This window comes from Scatophagus argus, chromosome 24 (assembly GCF_020382885.2).
Source record: "Scatophagus argus isolate fScaArg1 chromosome 24, fScaArg1.pri, whole genome shotgun sequence".
Lineage (NCBI taxonomy): Eukaryota > Metazoa > Chordata > Actinopteri > Scatophagidae > Scatophagus > Scatophagus argus.
In genome coordinates, this window is record NC_058516.1 from 9,663,902 (window position 1) to 9,671,147 (window position 7,246).

General features: G+C 42.0%; 7 non-coding genes across 7 annotated transcripts; all 7 read right to left on the minus strand.

The window, feature by feature from the left end:
* Nucleotides 1-519: 519 nt before the first annotated feature.
* Nucleotides 520-624, minus strand: LOC124055820. Its single transcript, XR_006842810.1, has one exon. It is a non-coding gene; the product is annotated as a U6 spliceosomal RNA (small nuclear RNA).
* A 526-nt stretch (nt 625-1,150) lies between these two features.
* Nucleotides 1,151-1,260, minus strand: LOC124055814. Its single transcript, XR_006842804.1, has one exon. It is a non-coding gene; the product is annotated as a U6 spliceosomal RNA (small nuclear RNA).
* A 198-nt stretch (nt 1,261-1,458) lies between these two features.
* Nucleotides 1,459-1,564, minus strand: LOC124055872. Its single transcript, XR_006842859.1, has one exon. It is a non-coding gene; the product is annotated as a U6 spliceosomal RNA (small nuclear RNA).
* Nucleotides 1,565-2,017: 453 nt separating this feature from the next.
* Nucleotides 2,018-2,123, minus strand: LOC124055873. The gene has a single exon (XR_006842860.1). It is a non-coding gene; the product is annotated as a U6 spliceosomal RNA (small nuclear RNA).
* A 292-nt stretch (nt 2,124-2,415) lies between these two features.
* On the minus strand, nt 2,416-2,520 carry LOC124055816. Its single transcript, XR_006842806.1, has one exon. It is a non-coding gene; the product is annotated as a U6 spliceosomal RNA (small nuclear RNA).
* A 525-nt stretch (nt 2,521-3,045) lies between these two features.
* On the minus strand, nt 3,046-3,151 carry LOC124055874. Its single transcript, XR_006842861.1, has one exon. It is a non-coding gene; the product is annotated as a U6 spliceosomal RNA (small nuclear RNA).
* A 450-nt stretch (nt 3,152-3,601) lies between these two features.
* LOC124055875 lies at nt 3,602-3,707 on the minus strand. The gene has a single exon (XR_006842862.1). It is a non-coding gene; the product is annotated as a U6 spliceosomal RNA (small nuclear RNA).
* Nucleotides 3,708-7,246: the final 3,539 nt, after the last annotated feature.

Sequence of the window (7,246 nt, forward strand, 5' to 3'; positions counted from 1 at the left end):
GAAGACAGTGAAGATGGTCTCTCTGCTCTGTCATCCCAATTTTAGTATTTGCGCTACCGAAGTAACACAACAGGTCACTGCTATTGTAGGGTATATAAAGGCCACTGTGTCATTATATGTCTGACATAGGGTGTGACCTGCTGAGAAGACCGCAGTGTCTGATGGGAATTTTATGCAATAAGCCTTTATATCAGGCAGCCACGATTGGCTGCAGGTGAACTGATGAACTTTGCTTATGATCCCAAGCAATTACAACGTGGACAGAAATTCTCACAAGAGAAAAACGAGTGAAGATGTCATTCTGGACGTGATTTAGTAAACGATCACGGGAAAACACGTTTGAGTGGATCTTTTTGGCGAATACATCAATGTAATTCTTGTAGTGTTCCACTGATGAAGAACTTTGAACACAGTGAAGATGGTCTCTCTGCTCTGCTGTAGCGCCACCGGTCGCAGGGGGGGCTGTTTCACCCAATATGAAAAATATTTTTTGAAAAATGCGAAAATCCTGTGCTTATAGAAAATGAGGAACGCTTCACGAATTTGCGTGTCATCCTTGCGCAGGGGCCATGCTAATCTTCTCTGTGTCTTCACAGCAGTTCTCATAGTGTTTCACTGATGAAGAGCTCTGAAGACAGTGAAGATGGTCTCTCTGCTCTGTCATCCCAATTTTAGTATTTGCGCTACCGAAGCAACACAACAGTTCACTGCTATTGTAGGGTATATAAGGGCCACTGTGTCATTATATGTCTGACATAGGGTGTGACCTGCTGAGAAGACCGCAGTGTCTGATGGGAATTTTATGCAATAAGCCTTTATATCAGGCAGCCACGATTGGCTGCAGGTGAACTGATGAACTTTGTTTATGATCCCAAGCAATTACAACGTGGACAGAAATTGTCACAAGAGAAAAACGAGTGAAGATGTCATTCTGGACGTGATTTAGTAAACGATCACGGGAAAACACGTTTGAGTGGATCTTTTTGGCGAAAAAAATCACTGTAATTCTTGTAGTGTTCCACTGATGAAGAGCTTTGAAGACAGTGAAGATGGTCTCTCTGCTCCGCAGTAGCGCCACCGGTCGCAGGGGGGGCTGTTTCACCCAATATGAAAAATATTTTTTGAAAAGTGCGAAAATCCTGTACTTATAGAAAATGAGGAACGCTTCACGAATTTGCGTGTCATCCTTGCGCAGGGGCCATGCTAATCTTCTCTGTATCGTTCCAATTTTAGTATATGTATTGTTGTGATTTAGTAAACGATCACGGGAAAACACGTTTGAGTGGATCTTTTTGGCGAAAAAATCACTGTATTTCTTGTAGTGTTCCACTGATGAAGAGCTTTGAACACAGTGAAGATGGTCTCTCTGCTCTGCTGTAGCGCCACCGGTCGCAGGGGGGGCTGTTTCACCCAATATGAAAAATATATTTTGAAAAATGCGAAAATCCTGTTGTTATAGAAAATGAGGAACGCTTCACGAATTTGCGTGTCATCCTTGCGCAGGGGCCATGCTAATCTTCTCTGTATCGTTCCAATTTTAGTATATGTGCTACCGAAGTAACACAACAGGTCACTGCTATTGTAGGGTATATAAAGGGCCACTGTGTCATTATATGTCTGACATAGGGTGTGACCTGCTGAGAAGACCCCAGTGTCTGATGGGAATTTTATGCAATAAGCCTTTATATCAGGCAGCCACGATTGGCTGCAGGTGAACTGATGAACTTTGCTTATGATCCCAAGCAATTACAACGTGGACAGAAATTCTCACAAGAGAAAAACGAGTGAAGATGTCATTCTGGACGTGATTTAGTAAACGATCACGGGAAAACACGTTTGAGCGGATCTTTTTGGCAAAAAAAATCACTGTAATTCTTGTAGTGTTCCACTGATGAAGAGCTTTGAACACAGTGAAGATGGTCTCTCTGCTCCGCAGTAGCGCCACCGGCCGCAGGGGGGGCTGTTTCACCCAATATGAAAAATATTTTTTGAAAAATGTGAAAATCCTGTGCTTATAGAAAATGAGGAACGCTTCACGAATTTGCGTGTCATCCTTGCGCAGGGGCCATGCTAATCTTCTCTGTATCGTTCCAATTTTAGTATATGTGCTACCGAAGTAACACAACAGTCCACTGCTATTGTAGGGTATATAAAGGGCCACTGTGTCATTATATGTCTGACATAGGGTGTGACCTGCTGAGAAGACCCCAGTGTCTGATGGGAATTTTATGCAATAAGCCTTTATATCAGGCAGCCACAATTGGCTGTAATTCTTGTAGTGTTCCACTGATGAAGAGCTTTGAACACAGTGAAGATGGTCTCTCTGCTCCGCAGTAGCGCCACCGGTCGCAGGGGGGGCTGTTTCACCCAATATGAAAAATATTTTTTGAAAAATGTGAAAATCCTGTTGTTATACAAAATGAGGAACGCTTCACGAATTTGCGTGTCATCCTTGCGCAGGGGCCATGCTAATCTTCTCTGTATCTTCACTGCAATTCTCATAGTGTTTCACTGATGAAGAGCTCTGAAGACAGTGAAGATGGTCTCTCTGCTCTGTCATCCCAATTTTAGTATTTGCGCTACCGAAGTAACACAACAGATCACTGCTATTGTAGGGTATATAAAGGCCACTGTGTCATTATATGTCTGACATAGGGTGTGACCTGCTGAGAAGACCGCAGTGTCTGATGGGAATTTTATGCAATAAGCCTTTATATCAGGCAGCCACGATTGGCTGCAGGTGAACTGATGAACTTTGTTTATGATCCCAAGCAATTACAACGTGGACAGAAATTCTCACAAGAGAAAAACGAGTGAAGATGTCATTCTGGACGTGATTTAGTAAACGATCACGGGAAAACACGTTTGAGTGGATCTTTTTGGCGAATACATCAATGTAATTCTTGTAGTGTTCCACTGATGAAGAACTTTGAACACAGTGAAGATGGTCTCTCTGCTCTGCTGTAGCGCCACCGGTCGCAGGGGGGGCTGTTTCACCCAATATGAAAAACATTTTTTGAAAAATGCGAAAATCCTGTGCTTATAGAAAATGAGGAACGCTTCACGAATTTGCGTGTCATCCTTGCGCAGGGGCCATGCTAATCTTCTCTGTATCGTTCCAATTTTAGTATATGTGCTACCGAAGTAACACAACAGTCCACTGCTATTGTAGGGTATATAAAGGGCCACTGTGTCATTATATGTCTGACATAGGGTGTGACCTGCTGAGAAGACCGCAGTGTCTGATGGGAATTTTATGCAATAAGCCTTTATATCAGGCAGCCACGATTGGCTGCAGGTGAACTGATGAACTTTGTTTATGATCCCAAGCAATTACAACGTGGACAGAAATTCTCACAAGAGAAAAACGAGTGAAGATGTCATTCTGGACGTGATTTAGTAAACGATCACGGGAAAACACGTTTGAGTGGATTTTTTGGGGGAAAAATCATGTAATTCTTGTAGTGTTCCACTGATGAAGAGCTTTGAACACAGTGAAGATGGTCTCTCTGCTCTGCTGTAGCGCCACCGGCCGCAGGGGGGGCTGTTTCACCCAATATGAAAAATATTTTTTGAAAAATGCGAAAATCCTGTGCTTATAGAAAATGAGGAACGCTTCACGAATTTGCGTGTCATCCTTGCGCAGGGGCCATGCTAATCTTCTCTGTATCGTTCCAATTTTAGTATATGTGCTACCGAAGTAACACAACAATCCCCTTCGATTGTAGGGTATATAAGGGGCCACTGTGTCATTATATTTCTGACATAGGGTGTGACTTCTCACAAGGCTGTCAGGGACTTAAACGCTTTTTTATGCAGCTAACAACAGTATTCGGAGATTCGACTATTGTACTATGAGAATCCTTTACCGACTGTAACATACCAGGACCAAATTTGACCCGATATAACCCAATCTAGATTCCCTATGGTCTGCTGGGAAGCCCCAGTGCCTGATGGGAATTTTATGCAATAAGCCTTTACGTCAGGCAGCCACAATTGGCTGCAGACGAGCGAACACAAGATTAAGTCGCTCTGAGGATGTGTGTTTCTCTCAAACTGAACTCTTTAGAACCTCATAAGGATTAAAGAAATAAGGAATGGAATTAAGTCCACAATATCAGGACTGATAAATTCCCCCACTGTGGGACTAACGAAGGATTATCTTATTATCTTCTTCAAAATGCAGGACAGCATTTCATTCTGGAACACGACTAGGGGTGCTTGATTGATTCAAACGATTGAATTATTCCTCATTTTCCGTTTTATTCTCGATTTTATGTGCTTTCACTGTGGTTGTTGCATGTCATTTTTCTACAGTTTCTTTCTACTTCCTGCTTCCTGTCTTTAATGAATTCAGAAAATGCCTGTGCAGTTTCAGAATTTACCACTAGGTGTCAGCCCAATACCAGTGTGTGGCGCTGCTGCAGAAAACAAATTAGACACAAGTTGCTGCATGTATTCACAACAAGCACATTTGAACAGTAAGTCAGCCACGAAATCTTACAAATACAGCAGCATTTGTTTTAAATTGGAGTTTAGAACAGAGAATTCGACATACAACTGATACACCAGTGAGCTCTTACTCTTACTTCCACTTTGACTGTACGATGATTTATCTATCTGGCATAATTGCTTCATAAGTACAGTCTTACAGTTTCAGGGTGCCCTCTGCACGAAAAGACGGTGTTTGTGTGTGTGTAACCTTCCCACCCAGATAGCTATTTTACAAACATTCTTGTTAACTGTAGTAGTTTGGGTATTACTTTCTGATCATGTATTTTGGATTAAACTTTTAACTTGTCGACATGTTTGTCAATAGTGGTGTAAAAAGTGCAGTAACTCTTTCTCCCTGAAATGAGTTCAGAGTAACATGAAATAGAAACACACAAGCAACTGACAAGTACCTGAAAACTGTACTCAAGTACACCATTTCAGCAAATGTACTTGCACTATTCAACCACTGGAAATAAAAAACAGTTTACTTACAGCTCAAAAATAAAGAGCTCTGCTAAAGTCATGTGATTCAGACTCGTTCATAAAGCTGGTTTCTATCACTTCCAACACTTCTGTTACATTACATGTACACCATAAATCAAACTTCATCACTATTTGATTGTCATAACTCTAACTTCATACACTGTAAAATATATATTTATTATAATGGATTGTGTGAGATCATTGATAAAAATCAGGAAAAAAATGGAAGCTTGTAATGTTACAAAATGACCTGTAGATGGCACTAAATACTAAGGCATATGTCAGAGGAAACCAGAGTAGACAACATACTCCTGCAGGAATAATAGTCAATAAAACCTCCATGTACATACAAACAGGTGGGGACAAAAAACAACTTCCACAGAGGGAACATAATAACAATGTAATGTAATGGCGTGATATTTATTGTGATGAATGGTTTGTAATTTTACCGCTTTATTAAGACCAGTGAATGAGTAATTAACAACTGCAGCATTGTAATCCAAGTGTGCCTCCTCCATAGAGTGATTTTCAAGTCAAAGGAACATAAAAAGAACATCGCCTTTCAGTGATGACAGGGTTTTAAGTCAAGAGCTTTCCCATCAAACTGTATATTCAGGGTTTAATACAAAGAAAGGAAGTGACTCAAAAGCCAGCTGTCACATCTGCCCTTCCTATGTGAATGAATAAAAGGCTCTTCAGAAAAAGCGTATGTGTACCTGCATGTGAAAGAAGAAAAAAATGGGGCGCATATCCTGATGGAGTGTGCATAAGAAACAGAGAAAAGAAGCAAAGGAGCTTGTGATGTCTTGTGTGAACATACACCCACACACACAACACAAGCTGGGATGGAAAAGGGGGTAAATCTTATCATTTAGAACCTTCACAATGGGCATAAAGAGCTGCTAATCTGCTTCATCTCCCCGGCTCTTTTGTGCAAGTGGAAATGGACCTTCTGTCCATCAGCTCCTTGTCGCCCCGCTCTTTTGTCTCCCAGTGGATGTGATGGCCTGCCCATCACATCTCTCATCTCTCTCCTTTTTTGTGGGCGTCTCCACCTTAGCATACAGACTCAGCTGGAACCCTATAAGTCCTTTAGGTGGGTCTTTTCTTGTACTGAACCCCACCTTTTCTTTCATTCTCATTTATACTTCTTGGTTGGCTTGAGGCTGCCTGACACGTATGGATGGCAACAGGCAGGGATAAGACGAATGTGTATGCCGACGTAATCCCTCTATTTGGGGAGCAGAGAATATTGGTGGTGTTAAGAACGCTACGTCCAATCTCATTAGTACTCAGGGCGATCAATAAAGCTTTCGGTTCTGCAGAATGTAGTATTCACTGAAGGACTGGGCTTTGTCAATTCAGTTCTTACCACAAGCTCGCTGGCAGATGACCTTTGCTACCTTCAATACTCACAAATCACCCATGATCTATTGTGTGGTAGTCTGGCTACCAAGTGTATTCACAGCATGTATCATATCGATGATATGAGCTGTCAAGCATCAAACATCTTTTTGAAGAGACAAGCCCGTGATTAAAATCACATACGAAATTTCCTGGAAAAAACATGCGCCAAGTTCTTCGTTTAGACATCTGGTCGAGACTCTTCCTTTGGCTCGTATGTTGGCGACTGTTAGCAGGGGAAAAGGAAATTCTTCATTCAGTTTTCAACCTGTTTGCTCATTGTGCTGCTTGAGTGAACAGATTTTGTGATGAGTTAAGGCAAAACTAACAGATTTTCTATGAAGGGATAGGAAAGAATCAGATGCACTTATGTTCTGATACTCCACAAATGCAATCCCAAACATTAAAATGTGTAACTAGCTTCTTAGCAAATGAGCTTAGCGACCTCCAGCATAAGAGATGTTTGGAAGGGCTTTTCACTTGGCCCGCTGAGCTTGACATTGTGTCTCTGAGCTTGAGCTTGAACCGTCTGACCCCGTCCAGCCCACTTCAGCAACCTTTTCCTGCTGTAAAGAGAACAGAACATGGGATAAAATCTGCTGTGAAACCGCTCTTGAGAAACACAAAGCCTCAACTGCTACTGAACTGCACCCTTGCCACAGTGCTCTATATGAAGAGAAGCAGAAGGGGGGTTTGGAAGCCAGAAGGTGAGCGAGAAGTGGTCGAGAAAAACAAGAGAGGAGACTGAATGTGTGTGCAAGATAACACAGGCTAGAGAAACCAGATTGACACCCAGTGTAGTCAGTGTGTGGGCGAATCTGTCACAGATACAGAGGCAGATATGCTGAGGCAGAGGGGTATTGTT